The sequence below is a fragment of the Rhamphochromis longiceps genome, linkage group LG23, assembly GCF_057381845.1.
Source record: "Rhamphochromis longiceps isolate RC_006_pf linkage group LG23, R_longiceps_female_GT1.1, whole genome shotgun sequence".
Lineage (NCBI taxonomy): Eukaryota > Metazoa > Chordata > Actinopteri > Cichliformes > Cichlidae > Rhamphochromis > Rhamphochromis longiceps.
This window is the reverse complement of record NC_140578.1, coordinates 24,997,426-25,014,088: the sequence shown is the minus strand read 5'-3', so window position 1 is coordinate 25,014,088 and position 16,663 is coordinate 24,997,426.

Genomic DNA, 16,663 nt, shown 5'->3' with positions numbered 1-16,663 from the left:
GGGACCAAGTTGGCAAATCTCCTAAGTTAAGGATCCTAAGTTAGGGTTAGGGTTAGGGTGTGTCTCCTAAGTTAAGGAGTTAAGGATCTGGAAGCAAAGCTGAACAATGGCTTAGAGTAAACCTTCACACTGAGGTTTCACTACCTCGCTACCAGTAATGGATGACTTGCCCTCTCGTTTCCACATTCTGCTTCGTCTACAGGAACCATACCAGAGGGATTGACGAGCTCTTTGAAATATTCCTTATAGTTGTATCCTCAGTTGAAGTCATCCCCACGCTTCCAGGTTAACAACAGTCTTGTTCCATGGCCTCACTGAACTCCTCCCACACCTTGGGCCTATCTCAGCTACCATAGGGCAAGAGGCGAGATAAACCCTGGACAGGTCATCAGTCTGTCACAGGGCTACCACAGAGTGACAGACAACAATTCACAATCACACATACCACCCAAAGTTTGGACCCACAAAAGAGATGATGAGAATATCCAAACTCCACTATGTGCAATATCCATCTTTTCTGGCTATAATCCACCACCTCAGGGATAATGATGCTTTCCCAAGTCAGGGCAGGAATGTAATCTGTCCAGTGTACCCCTGGTCTGGCAGTTTGACTTGCTTAAACCACTTCAATTGGATCCTTGCAATGTGGAGGAATAGACTATGAATATACTAACTTTTTCTCTTGATGAAATCATCATTGAAAAAAAACTGCATTTTGTATTTACTTGAGTTATCTTTGTCTATTTTTTAATGATCTGAAACATGTACATGTGACAAATATGTAAAAAACAAATGTGGGTTAGAATGTAGATCAACCAATAAATAGGCAGCCTGACTTTTAGGCCTGTTGTGCCTGTACAGCATCCTCCCACATATCCTGAACCAAATCACTTCTAGTTGGTGACCAGCTGACAGCTCAGCTTCTCTCTTTACCTGATAGTCTTGTCCACGGTCTGATTTATTTGAGTTCAGGGCCATGCAGAGATGTTTGAAGGGGCGGGTGCTCAAAGTTAAAAAGGGACACACAGAACCAGGCAGAATAGCAACTCCCCACATTCATCAAGAATCTAATATGGAATCACATCATACTATCACGTCCACAGGACAGATGGTATCTGATTAAATAAGTGTTATGAGATAATAAAATGCGAAGATCAGTGACAGCACTCGCATGACCCTCTTGGGGACACTCCCATAGGGCTTAAAATCTGGGACTCTGCACCAGTTGCTCTTAGAACTGAAGAATCTTCTCGGATAAGAGGTGAAACGTCTTCAAGAAACCTAAAGAAGTCCTGAAGCGTTTCTTTCCAAGCTCCTTAGATTGTTGCACAGGAAGGACTCCACATGCACACACAATTTTTTTTAAATTGCCTCATCAAAAAGGGCACTAAGGACACCCATCAGGAAAGGGGCAGGTGCTCAAGGCCCCTCCACCCCACCCCACCCCTGCACTTGCTTGTTTGAGTTCCTAACATGGATGAGTCTGCATCACACCTAGTGACAGTGAGGACCTGTTGTCCCAAAGACACAGGGAAGTAATTAACTCATCCTTCAGGTAAAACACCCGAACATACCGACAAGGCAACAGTAGTTGAGCAATTTGAAAATGAAAATGAGGAGTGTTTCCTTTTTGCTTTTTTTTGGTAGTTGAACAGCCACTCAGTTCAGAGATTTCCGACAACTGGAAAAACTAGTAAGTGCACATAGCATAGTTTCTGTCAACAGTTCTTATTCATGTGAGTGAAGTTGGCCCCCCCACCTTCTTCAAATCCAACAAAAGTGGTATCAAACGTTTGTGCTACGTTTGTGCTGGTTTGTGCTGCTAAAATTTTCGTTTGTACCGCTATCATTTTAAAGATATTATTAAAAATTTCTAGAGGTCATCAGAGGTCAACCAGCCCCCCCACATTAATGGAATCAAACAAAATTGATGTCAAATATTTGTGCTACGTTTGTGCTGCAAACATTTTTGTTTGTGCTGCTATCATTTTAATAATATTAATACAATAACGTCTTGATGCGTGCTTAATCATCCAGGCAAGTAAATCCCAAAAGGTTGATTCTGTTCATCTGGACATTTTCAGTGGGAGAAACGTTTCGTCACTCATCCAAGTGACTTCTTCAGTCTCAGCTGACTGCATGTTTCCCCAACCTTATAAACAGTACATAGTGAAGGAAACTAGCACCACTGAATGAACAATGTGCTGGGGGGTTAGTTCCATGATTGTTAGTATGCAAATTCTTATGACCATTGATCAATGACAACTAATCAAAGCCTACTGATCAATGGCCATGAGTACCATTCACAGAGAGTTGGGGAATGGCTACAATCACAGCATTGTAAGATGGTGAAAGATGTACCCTTGGTCCCCCCTTCTCGATTCAGAGATGGTCAGCATTCTGACAACCCGATGGACGAAGCTGTCTCTCAGTCTGCGTGTTCTGGCCCGGAGGCTCTTCAGTATCCTTCCTGATGGCAGCAAACTGAAGAAGCTGTTGGAGGGATGAGTGGAGTCACCTGTAATGGAGAGGACCTTCCAGATGAGGCAGGTGCAGTAGATCTCCTGGGGAGGGAGGCAAGAGAGGTCCCCACAATGCTCTCGGCTGCTCTCACTACCCGTTGTCATTTTTCCTGCAGAACACAGTGCAGGAGTCATACCACACAGTGATGCAGCTGGTGAGGATCCTCTCAATGGTGCCTCTGTAGAAGGTGCTCATAATGGGGGTTGAATCTGTTGTGCTTCTCAGTTTGCAGAGGAAGTGGAGTCGCTGTTGGTCTTCTCCACATTCAGGGACAGGTTGTTGCTGCTGTACCACTCTGCCAGATGGTTAACTTCACCCCTGTAGTAGATCTCATCATTGTTGCTGATGTGACCTACCACAGTTGTGTGTGACTGGAGCTGTGTGATGGTGTGCAGTCGTGGGTCAGCAGAGTGAAGAGAAGGGGGCTGAACACACATGCTTGAGGAGCCCCCGTATTCAGTGTTCTTGGGCTGGAGGTGTTGCTGCTGACCCGTACTGTCTGCTGTCTTCCTGTCAAGAAATCTAGCAGCCAGTTACATAGCGATGTGCTGATCCACAGCAGATCCAGTATAATCATAGTATAATCTTCACGTGCTTCATCCGAAGCACACTTTCTGTGTACTCACTACCTAATTTATAGCCAAAGTATTCACTCACTGTCTCTGTACTGTTTCGCTAGCTTAGCTTAGCTCGTAGCCGACTCGTTAGCACCATGGCTACTTCACCTGTCCCTCCTGCACTTTCTTGCTCATTGTGTCAGATGTTTAGTTACTCCTCGGCCTCCTTTAGCATTAATGATATCTGTAACAAATGTAGCATATTTGCAGCTCTGGAGGCCAGGATTACTGAATTGGAGACTTGGCTTCGCACCCTTCATTCACCCATAGCTAGCCAGGCCCCTGTAGCTGGTGCAGCCGAAGATAGCGTAGGCCCCGCTAGCTGTTCCCCGGCAGACCCCAAGCAGCTGGAGAAAGAGGGCGGCTGGGTGACGGTGAGGAGGAAGCATAGTCCTAAACAGAAGCCCCAGGTACACCACCAACCCGTTCATGTGTCTAACCGTTTTTCCCCACTCGGCGACACACCCGCTGGGGGTCAAACTCTGGTAATTGGTGATTCTGTTCTCAGACATGTGAAGCTAGAGACACTGGCAACCATAGTCAATTGTCTTCCAGGGGCCAGAGCAGGCGACATTGAAGGAAATTTAAAACTGCTGGCTAAGGGTAAACGTAAATTCAGTAAGATCATAATTCACGTCGGCAGTAATGACACCCGGTTACGCCAATCGGAGGTCACTAAAATCAATATTGAATTGGTGTGCAACTTTGCCAAAACAATGTCGGACTCTGTAGTTTTCTCTGGTCCCCTCCCCAATCAGACCAGGAGTGACATGTTTAGCCACATGTTCTCCTTAAATTGCTGGCTGTCTGAGTGGTGTCCCAGAAACGATGTGGGCTTCATAGATAATTGGCAAACCTTCTGGAGGAAACCTGGTCATGTTAGGAGAGATGGCATCCATCCCACTTTGGATGGAGCAGCTCTCATTTCTAGAAATATGGACAAATTTATTAAACCCCCAAAATATGACTATCCAGAGTTGGGACCAGGAAGCAGAGTTGCAGTCTTACACGCCTCTCTGCAGCTTCTCTCCTCCTGCTACCCCCCCAAAAACCCATCTCCATAGAGACTGTGTCAGCTCCCAAACAGACAAAAAACAAACTAAAAACCAGCAACAAACTACGGTGGCCCCTAGAGACAAAGCACGTACAAACTCCAAAACACTTACAAATTCCAAATAGCACGCACAAACTCCAAAACACATGCAAACTCCAAAACACGTACAAACTCCAAAACATGTACAAAATCCAAAACACATGCAAACTCCAAAACATGTGCAAGCTCCAAAACACTTACAAAATACAAAACACTTACAAACTCCAAAACACATGCAAGCTCCAAAACACTTACAAAATACAAAACACATGCAAAATCCAAAACACGTACAAAATATAAAACACATGCAAAATCCAAAACACGTACAAAATACAAAACACGTGCAAAATACAAAACACGTGCAAAATACAAAACACTTACAAAATACAAAACACATGCAAAATACAAAACACGTACAAAATACAAAACACGCAAAAACTCCAAAACACGTACAAAATACAAAACACGTGCAAAATACAAAACACGTACAAAATACAAAACACTTGCAAAACCCAAAACACATGCATACCCCAAAACACATGCAAATTCCAAAACACAACGGAAGTGCTCCAGGACGCTAGGGGCAGTGTTGAGCTTTTGTTACCTAGTAACTACACAAGCCAGGAAGTACCAATGACCGGATTTGGGGTCTGCAGCCTTAAAGGCCGCATTTTAAGGCCGATTACGTCACAGCGACACGACGAAGACTGTCCCAATTCAAAGGCTGCTCTCTCTTTTTCTTTCTCTCTGATTGTGGAATAAAAGTATGAACATGTGTTTATAAGTTACACTTGTGTTTGAATCCTGCAGCTTATCACACATTTGATTTCTATGTGTGACACCTGCAAGTGTCCAGAGTGAGGACAGACTGAGGGACCCACTGCTGCACATCATCTGTGAGGCTTTGCACCCCTGATGATCCACCAGGACAAACTCAGCAGTATGTGAGGAAGAGGAGGAGGAAGAGCCAGCAGCAGCTGACAGATGGAGAGAATAGACAGACTGTTCCCTGTTTGTGAAGGACTGCTAAGAAAGTTTAACATAACTAATTGTCTGTCCTGAATCAGTCTTATTAGGTAATGTTCAAATAATTTGATCATTCCAGTGTTTCCAGTGTGGGAGAAAGTACCCAGGGCATTCAGGTTACACACTATGAAAGGAACCAACAAGTTTAATGTTCAGAAAAATAAAGTATGTATCAGCAGCAGAATGGAGCTAAAAATAAATGTTTGTTTCAGTTCTATGAAGCTTTGAGTATTTTGGATTAGTAGGACTGCTGTGTTTGTTGCATCATATTGCTGTAATTGTTTATATGCTTTATATATTCTGAGGTAAGTTGATCTATAGTGTCACATCATATTCTATAAGGATGTTATGTGTTTGTATACTTTCTGCCCAGTTTGACCCATTTAGCAGAATTCAGCCTGTTTAAGGCTCTGATATCTATTCTTTTTTTTTTTTTTTTTTTTTTTTTTCCTAAATGACATCAGAAACAGCAGTATGCGACATTACGTGATGGCAGAGCTTCAGTTCATCCTTTGTCATTTTTTTTTTTTTTTTTTTTAAATAAATAGGACAGGGGGAATGAATGAGAGAGAGAGGGGGAGAGAAAGAAAGAAAACCAAAGTGGAGAAGAGACGGTGAGAAGGGGGGGGGAAGAGAGACAAAAAAAAAAAAAAAAAAAACTCCTGGGTCACCTGTATGGAGAAAAAAAAACAAACAAACAAACAAACAAACAGAGGAGACAGCAAACAACAAAGAGCAACATAATAATAGAGAAAACAAAGCACCATCACAATAAACTAGCTAGTCATAGATATCAGTATTTACTAAGTAATAAACAATATTGTGCAGCACGCAAGATAGACAGCGCACAGTGTGCTTTGAGGCAGCAGCCAAGAAAGCTTTAGTCCGCGTCTGTGAATACCCATGTGTGCATACCTGTGTGGATCAGCATGCTTGCATTCCAAAGGTTTCTCCATGTAATGATCTGCTAGGGAGTGTGGGGGGGCCTTAGCCCCGTCCTCCAGGGTGTGAAGCGGGTATGGAGGAGATCAAAACTCCAGACATCCAGAGGCCCCCAGAACACAAAAGACCATGGAAGACCAACAGAGGGGCAGCCGCGCCACTGTTCCAGTAAGAGCTGAGGAGAGTCCCAGATGAGGGCTCACTCAGCAGCCGCGGAGCAGAAGCCAGGGGGGGTTGCAGTGACGCGCCCGTGAGCTCCGCCGGCCCTCAGCTGCGCCTGAGTGACCGAGCCCTAGGCCGAGAGGCCGGGGGCACCCCACCTCCAAAGGGGGCCCGAGCGAGCCCCAGGCCCCAGGCCCCGACAAGCGGCCGCCAAGGAGTGAGCCGGTGTGTACCCGGACGCCCACCCCCAGACACAAAGAACCACCAACACACCGACACCTGAGGGAGTCCGCCACCGGCAGGGGAAGTGGTGGTGGGTGGAGATAGGCCTCCAAACCTTGGAGGGCCTGAGGTGTCCCCAGAGAGGTGGCGTCTGATACCCAACCTGACATATAGACACAGACATACAGGCACACACAGACACAAACATCCATTCCCACCCTCATGCTCTCATATGCACTCACTCCACACTCAACCAACGTGGAGACAGACATAAAGAGACGCTGTACACACAATCACACTCCCCAAGCGTACTCTACAATCCGGGTCTAGGTACCCTTGCCCCTGGAGGGGGGAATTGCACCCAGACCCAGGTGGTGTTACCCTTTTCCCTGCGGTGGGGAGAGGCAGACCATCCCGACTCCGCAGCAGCAGGGAGGCCCCACACCCCAGACCGCAGTCGGACGGCCAACTCCTCCTACTAGCCCTCCCGCTCCAGCAGGCCGCAGAGAATGGGGGTGGGAGAAGACTCCAAACCTCCCTCCACCCGCTCATTGTAGTGTTGATGCATATGTGTTCTAAGGTGCAATTAAAACCCAGGAGGGCATGGAGCTACCTGCCAAGGAGCAGCAGGTAAGCGCATAGTCCCTCCTGCTAACCCTCAATGACTAAGTGTATTTAAAATTGAGAGGTGGGCAACGACGTCAGGGGTGAGGTATACACCCTGATGGTGATTTGGACTCCGTGATTGTGCCCACCCCCAAGATCCTATATGTATGTGTAATGAGAGTGTGAATAATGTGAATGTCTAAGATGTGGGATAAAATTGAGGCAGAGGCAGCCAGAAGGGGACAGGGGGGGGGGTAGCCTCCTCTGCACCCTGGTGACGTACCCCCACTCCAAGGCCCTGCATGTGTGGGTGGTTGTGGAGGAGCGGGAAGAGGGAGGCAGCTGGAGATGGGGAGGGAAGGAAGGGAGGGGCAAGTGACCCCTCCCTGGGGCCAGCTCCCCCGCTGACCCCAGTAGGCACTCCCACCCTCCGCGACCCGCCAGGGAAGGGGGGCCCAGGCCCATCAGACCGGGGCCCAGTGCAGTAGCGCCCCCCGGCTCCACAGAGCCCTGGACAGTCCACCCAACCCCACCACAGAGAAAACTGCACCCACCCCACCAACCACACATCTTCCAGACTACATAAGACGGTAAACGCCCAGGCTGAGATCTTCCTCCACCTCTCCTGTATCTCCCCCTCCTGCAGAGAGTTCCTGAGAGAAGAAAGCTCCTGCCAGATGTGACCATCCCCCCCACCAGTTGAAGAGCCCCCCAGGCGGCTCGATGCACCGGCGGCACCCTGCTCCAGGGCCGGGCCCCCATGCACCCACCCGCCCACAACCCCGGCAACACACCAACCAGGACCCGAGCCCCCGAGGCCCGGCCCGGGCCCCCGCCCAGAGACGGAGCACCCCCAGAACCTCACGCCCATCCCGGACCCACCCAGGGGCAGCCAGGTTGCCAGGTCAGTAACCCACGTCCGTCAGCACAGACCCTCCCCTAGCCCCGCTGCACGCAGCCGCGAGGAAACAGTCACCTGAGAGCCAACAGAGCCCTCAACCGGACGTGACCGCTACCCCGGGTTGAGCCCCCCAAGGAAGATGCCTCCGGGGAACCCCCCGACGCCCTAAGCCTGTCCCTACCCCCTCACCAATCACAACAGTGAAGGCGGGACCAAACTATGACCCCCCACCCCCACTAGGTGATGGAGCTGATAAAAGGGGCCCAGAGCAATTGATCTGATGTGGTGGCAGAGGCTGTGTCAAGACTAATGTAATCTAATAGATAATTTCTATATTGGTTAGAATTAAGATTATTTTTATTTTTCCAGTTCATGAGGACTGTTTTCTTGGCTATGCATAGGGCAGTGAAGATCATATGGGCTATATTCTTTTCTGAAGTGACATTATCTAAGCTGCCCAACAAACACACTAAGGGGGAGGTTGGAATGTTACATTTCAGACATTTTGATAAGTCTTCACATATCTCGCGCCAAAACTTTTGCACTGGTGGACAGAACCAAAGAGCGTGGATGTAATTGTCTGGTGTATTGCCTTGACAGTGTGAGCAGTTGTTGGAAGATGTAAAGCCCATCTTGAACATCCGATGACCTGTATAGTGCACTCTATGAAGTATTTTGTATTGTATTAATTGCAGACTGGGATTTTTAATTAATTTAAAAGTTTTTAAGCAAATCTGAGACCAGAAGTTTTGGTCTAGGTTGACTGATAAATCTGCTTCCCACTTTGCAGTAGGAAGGGATATTGATTCATCTAATTTAGAAAGTGTTCTGTATATTTTAGATAATAATTTGGGGGATTTAAGAGTAAGAAAATGTGCCGCACTTAGTGGTGTTTGTAATTCAACTTGACTGAGGTTAAATTTCTTTTTTACTATGGATTTAATTTGTTGATATTCTAAAAACCTTGTCTTGTTGATCCCATATTGTTCAACTAGTCTGTCAAATGGAATAAATTCTGTTCCCTCTAATATATGTTCTAAGTATTTAATTCCTTTACAACTCCATTCTGGGAAATTAATCATATTATTGTTTTGTAATATGTCAGGGTTATTCCAGATAGGTGTACGTTTGCATGGGATTAATGAAGACTCCGTTATTTTTAGAAACTCCCACCATGCTGTTAGAGAAAAGCTGATGTTGATACTTTTAAAGCATTCATGTCTTTTGATGTTTGAGCTAATAAATGGTAGGTCTGAAATCTCTAGATCCTTGCATAGTGCCTGTTCAACATCTAGCCAGGGCTCAACTAAGAAGGTATGTTTTAACCATTCTGAGATGAACTGAAGCCTGTTGGCTAAGAAGTATTGGTGAAAATTAGGCAGATCTAATCCTCCTCTATCCTTGGTTCTTTGTAGCGTTTTTAAGCTAATACGCGGGGGTTTATCTTTCCAAAGGAATTTGGAAATATATGAATCCAGAGATCTGAACCAATCTTGTGATGGTTTGTTAGGGATCATCAAAAATAAGTAATTTATTTTTGGCAAGATCATCATTTTTATAGTGGCGACCCTTCCCATGAGTGATATGGGTAAAGATTTCCATCTAGTCAGATCGCCTTCTACTTTCTTTAGAAGTGGGATGTGGTTTAGTTTAGTTAAGTCTGAAAGCTTAGGAGAGATATTAATACCTAAATATTTAATGTTTCCGGATTGCAGTGGGGCAGAGGAAGAATTATGGAAGGAGCAGTTAATGGGGAGAACTGTAGATTTTGGCCAGTTAATTGAATAATCTGAAACTCTTGAAAACCAGTTTATTAAAGTAATTACCTCAGAGAGGTTGGTTTGTGTGTTTTGCAGAAAAAGCAACACATCATCCGCATAGAGACTGATTTTATGTTCTATGTTCTTACATTTTATGCCCTTAATTGTTGTAGCCTGTCTAAATGCTGCTGCTAGAGGTTCGATAAAAATTGCAAAAAGTGAGGGGGAGAGTGGGCATCCCTGTCTGGTGCCCCTCAGGAGACAGAAGCTGGAGGATGTCTGGTCATTTGTTCTGATACGAGCCGTTGGGGAATTGTATAATATTCTTATCCAGTTTATGAAAGAGTTTCCAAAACCAAATTTGTGTAAAGTTGCGAATAAAAATTTCCAATTAACTCTGTCAAATGCTTTTTCTGCATCTAGAGATAATATTATGGCTTCGATGTTTTTATCGTATGAGTAGTCTATTAAATTAAGTAATCTACGAGTGTTTGTTGAGGAGTGCCGACCTTTTATGAAACCAGTTTGGTCAGGATGAATTAAGAGGGGGGTCATTTTCTCTAATCTCTTTGAGAGAGCTTTGCAGATTATTTTAAGGTCTACATTTAAAAGAGAAATTGGACGATAGCTTGAGGGAAATAAAGGGTCTTTGCCTGGTTTTAGCAGGAGACTAATGTTGGCAGAATTCATATTTGGTGGTAGTCTGCCCTTTTCCTCGATTTCCTGCAACATGCTGTGGAATACTGGTGCCAAAATTGTCCAGAATTCTTTGTAGAATTCTGCAGGGAAGCCGTCTGGACCTGGAGCCTTATTATTGGGCATACTTATCAGGGCTTCCTGGAGTTCACTTGGCGTCAGTGGCGAATCCAATTCCATTGCTTGACTGTCTAGTAATTTTGGAAGAGTTACGTTGTCAAGAAACAGATCAATTTCATTTTTAGATGGGTTTATTTGTGGTGAGTATAAAGTTTCATAGAAATCCCTAAAAATGTTGTTTATTCTTCCAGGATCATATATTGTGTTCCCCGATAAATCTTTAGCAGCACATATAGTTGTTTTTTCTTTATTTATTTTTAGCTGGTTAGCTAGAAATCGACCTGATTTGTTACTGTGTTCAAAATTCTGCAAGCGAAGTCTTTGTATAAGGAATTGTGTTTTTTTATTAATAGTTTCATTTAATTCTAGTTTTGTTTTGCATATTTTGTTCAATGTTTCCTGATCTTGGTGGGACGCGTAGGCTTCTTCTAGTGATTTGATGTTTTTTTCTAATTCCTGAATATTTTTGTTTTCTTCTTTCTTTTTGTGTGATGAGAAAGAAATTATTTTACCTCTCATCACAGCTTTCCCTGCTTCCCATAGAACAGAAGCAGATATTCCGGGAGTGTCATTAAAGTCTAAATATGAAGTCCATTCCTTTTTAAAGTATTTAATAAAGTCTTCATCTTTAAGTAGTGATATATTAAATCTCCAGTTTTTACTTGGCGTAGTATTATTCTTGTGCATTAGTGTTAAAGATACAGGAGCATGATCGCTGACAGCTATAGGATGAATCTCAGTGTCTGAAATGTCACACAGCAGTGAGCTGCTGACCAAAAAATAATCCAGACGAGAGTAAGAGTGATGAACATGCGAGAAAAAAGTATATTCCTTACTGGTGGGGTGAAGAGAGCGCCATGCATCGCAAAGACCAAAGTCGTTCATATACTGTTTGATTATATTTGTGGACTGCCAATTACGCTGAGTTCCTGTTGTGTTGAGCCTATCCATTTCTTCATTTAGTCCAAGGTTGAGGTCACCGCCAAGAATGAGTGTGCAATCAAGGTGTTCAGAGAGTGCACTAAAAAAACCGTGGAAGAATGAGGGTTCATCAACATTTGGACCATATATACTAACAATACATAGTTTTTTGTTCAATATTGATAGTTTAATAATTAGAAATCTACCCTCTGGATCTATAACTGTATCGAGTACTGTAAAATTAACATTTTTATGTATTAAAATTGCTACTCCCCGTTGTCTAGAATTATAACCGGCTGCAAACACGTTAGGAAACTCAGGTGTTTTAAGTTCATTTAAACCTGTGACAGGTTTGTGAGTTTCTTGTAATAAAACAACATCTGCCTGTAGTTTTTTAAGCTGGTTAAATATTTTTAACCTCTTTCCTCTGGTGCCAGCTCCATTTACATTCCATGTGACAAACCTCAGCATGCCCTTAATTGTGCGTGTATGTTTAATGATGTATGCTGGGTGTTTCGTTTAGACAGGTGGAGAGAATATGGAAACATCCCTTGTTTGTAAATAGAAAGAGAAAAAGAAGTGTGGTGAGAGACTCCATAAGTCTGACTATGTGTGTGAATATTCACTAATATGAACAAGCGTGGCTTGCTTATGTGTCCTGCAAGTCTGTGCGTGCTGTGAGGCTGTTGTGAATGTGCTGCCGTTGAGCTGATGTGTTTGCGTGATCGTGTTGTGAAAATATGTAGAAATAGAGGGTGTTGTTTGTAGGTGAGTGGGGAAGTAGGTGACCACAGCAGTGAAAGACAAGAGAAAGAAAGAAACCACATGAACTGTGAGCGACAACAAAAAAAAAGAGACGAAACGGAAACATTCCAATTAAAGCAATGACGGAGGGTGACGGTGTTATATCTGCTATGACATCCTACTGATATTACTAGGTTAAACACATTTTAAAGGAGAAAGTGTGAATGAATAAGAAAAGAGTGTAGCGGGTTCTTATCTGGAGTGCAGTCAGTATAACCACGGTGTGGTGCCGGGGTCGCGGTACAGCTGTCCGTCCACGTAGAGCCGGTCCACAGCGATGACAGCACGGGAGCCTTTCTGGATAAAGCTACGTCGAACTGGGAACAGGACCTTGCGTCGTTCCAGGATCTCTTTGGGGAACTGGTCGTTCACGCTGAAGTCCGTTCCTTTCAGCTCTCTGCCGCGACTCTTCACCTGTTCCTTTTGTTTGAATTGGCTGAATTTGGCCACAATAGGCCGTGGTCTCCCGGTCCGCGACCGCGCGCCCCCCAAGCGATGTACTCTATCGAAGTCGATGTTCTTTACGGTGTCCTCCGGCAGCTTCAGGTGGATTTTAATGAAGCTTTTCACCGTTGCCTCTGCGTCCTCTCCGGCAGTTTCTGGAATACCAGAAAACACAAGATTATCTCTCATGCTACGGGCTTGTAAATCGATAACGGACTCTTTTATTTTTTTATTTTCAATGTTTAGCTGGGTCACGTTATCGGTGAGAGATTTAACCGACTCCCGTAGCGTGGCATTTTCAGCGGCAAGCGTTTCCACCTGCCGCTGGCTGAATTCCAGGGATTCTCTCAGAGATTTAAATTCCCGGTGTAAGATCTCCACCAGGGACAGCCTCGCATCGAAACTGGACAATCGCTTGTCGATGGACTCCAGGATTTCTGCGATGTCTTTGCCGGCAGGCGATGTTGTACCGGGGGAGTCTGCCTGGCGACTTCTCTTCGATGACGGCGTCTCGATTTTGGCCGGGGAAGATGCACTCTGGGCCTTATGCATTACTAAATCTTGAAAACAGCGGTCGATGTAATCTTGGAGAGCGTCTAAACTCTCCCCGTTGTCCTCCAGGGTGTTAGAGATGATAAAATAGATGTTGTTAGTTATATGACAATTGATTAGTATATTTGGTAATACTGAAGCTTGGAAAACCTTTGTTAAACTCTATGCTACCATTTGCTTTTTCTCCGCCAAAATCTCCGGCGTCTGACGTCACCTACAACATCACTTCCGTCACTTACCGTCACCAATTAGAGACAGTCCTGCCAGAAGGCTCCACCTCTGTGCTTCATCTGTTAGCATCCAAACCATCTGATATCTATTCTGTATGACTTAAAGCAGTTATGACATGGTCTGATTTTCTAACCCAATAAAGGAATGTTTAATATATCAGTCTACCCTTCATTCTATCAGAAACAGTTATCACAGCTTGTACATTTTCTTTTTACACATGTATGTAAGCATTGAGCCAAATTTAGTAATGCCAACATACTGAAGGAACAACATTTGTCTCTTATATATGATACACCTATATATGCACTGTCAATATACATTTTGAACCAGCTGCAGATGTCAGAGTAACAACTGACTGACCCCCACATAAAGTGCGTTACAGTAGTCCACAGGGGAAGAAATAAAAGCATGGATCACGGTTTCAAAGTGCTGCCTAGGAAGAAAATATTTCACTCTTGCCAGTCGCCTTAAATGATAAATATGGACTGGTTCAACTTAAAACCAAAGGCAGTAACAACAGGTTTAAAATAAACTTCCAGGGGTTCCAAATGAAAAGAAGAGGACTCACAGGAGCCACTGGGTCCAAACACCAACAAATCTGTTTTTTTTTTTCATTCAAATTTAAAAAGTTTAGAGCCAACCAAGCTTTAATGTCATAGGCATGTCAAGAGAGGTTTTATTCAGATGCCATCCTTCTGCTTCAGTGGCAAATAAATTTGGCAGTCATTCCTATATACTTGTCTTTGAGTGAAGATTTAAGGTGGTAAGACATGTAAATAACTGCAACTTGAATCTGTACTGAAGCTCAGTATTTGACACAGAGTTCATGTTCACTGCTGTAATAGCTAATAATGACTAATATAATAACCATAATATTGGCCATATTATATTTACATTACCAAAGTGATATGACTTTAGTCTCATGAACAACATTAGCTAATTGTTATTTACTAGCTAATCTTAAATGACTGTTCAGTACAGAAATGAAGCCCAACAATCATGTTTTACTGTCCTGTGGTCTCAGCCTCAGATACTTATCAAATCACACAAAGCTCTTGTAGAAACAAACAAACAAATGAAAAAAATATGTTCTCCTTCATTTCTGTCAAACAAAGTTGTATGACACGTTTCCAGCTGTTAGTATCATGGTTGCTAGGCAACCTGGGAAGCGCGACGGAGACTAGAGCCCATGTGTTTGCAACAAATTTGCCGTTTATTTTGCAAATCGAGCTCAACACTGCCCCTAGCGTCCTGGAGCACTTCCGTTGTGATTTGGAGTTTGCATGTGTTTTGGAGTTTGCATGTGTTTTGGAGTTTGCATGTGTTTTGGATTTTGTACGTGTTTTGGATTTTGCATGTGTTTTGTATTTTGTACGTGTTTTGGAGTTTGCATGTGTTTTGGATTTTGTACGTGTTTTGGATTTTGCATGTGTTTTGGATTTTGTATGTGTTTTGGAGTTTGTACGTGTTTTGGATTTTGCATGTGTTTTGGATTTTGTATGTGTTTTGGAGTTTGTACGTGTTTTGGATTTTGCATGTGTTTTGGATTTTGTACGTGTTTTGGAGTTTGCATGTGTTTTGGATTTTGTACGTGTTTTGGATTTTGCATGTGTTTTGGAGTTTGCACGTGTTTTGAATTTTGTACGTGTTTTGTATTTTGCACGTGTTTTGGATTTTGCACGTGTTTTGGATTTTGCATGTGTTTTGGATTTTGTACGTGTTTTGGAGTTTGTACGTGTTTTGGAGTTTGCATGTGTTTTGGATTTTGTACGTGTTTTGGAGTTTGTGCGTGCTATTTGGAATTTGTAAGTGTCTTGGAGTTTGTACATGCTTTGTCTCTAGGGGCCACCGTAACAAACAACTTAAACATAAACAATTACAAAGAAAGAACAATACAGTATCCACATCTGAACCAAAGAGTAAAACAGTGAAATGTGGATTATTAAATATTAGGTCTCTCTCCTCCAAGTCTCTGTTAGTACATGACTTAATAATTGATCAACAAATTGATTTACTCTGCCTTACAGAAACCTGGTTGCAGCAGGATGATTATGTTAGTTTAAATGAATCAACACCCCCGAGTCATTCTAACTACCAGAAATCTCGAAGCACAGGCCGGGGGCGGTGTGGCAGCAATTTTTCACACCAGCCTATTAATTAATGAAAGACCAAGACAGACTTTTAATTCATTTGAAAGCCTGATGCTTAACATTGTCCACCCCAGCTGTGAAACTCAGAAACCAGTCTTACTTGTTATCATCTATCGTCCACCTGGGCCTTACACAGAGTTTCTGTCTGATTTCTCAGACTTTATATCTAATTTAGTTCTGAGCTCAGATAAAATAATTATTGTGGGTAATTTTAACATCCATGTAGATGCTAAAAATGACAGTCTAAACATGGCATTTAGTCTGTTATTAGACTCAATTGGTTTCTCTCAAAATGTAAAAGAACCCACCCACCACTTTAATCACACTCTAGATCTTGTTTTAACATATGGCATAGAAACTGAACATTTAACAGTGTTTCCTGAAAACCCTCTCCTGTCTGATCATTTCCTGATAACATTTACATTTACAATAATTGATTACACAGCAGTGGAGAGCAGACTCTATCACAGTAGATGTCTTTCTGAAAGCGCTGTAACTAAGTTTAAGAATATAATCCACCCACTGTTATCATCTTCAATGCCCTGTACCAACATAGAGCAGAGCAGCTATCTGAACGCTACCCCAACAGAGGTCGATTATCTTGTTAATAATTTCACCTCCTCACTACGTACGACTCTGGATACTGTAGCTCCTGTGAAAACTAAGGTCTCTAATCAGAAGTACCTGACTCCGTGGTATAATTCTCAAACATGTACCCTAAAGCAGATGACTCGTAATCTGGAGAGGAAATGGCGTGTCACAAATTTAGAGGATCATCATTTAGCCTAGAGAAATAGTTTGCTGCTTTATAAGAAAGCCCTCCGCAAAGCCAGAACATCTTACTATTCATCACTGATTGAAGAAAATAAGAACAACCCCAGGTTTCTCTTCAG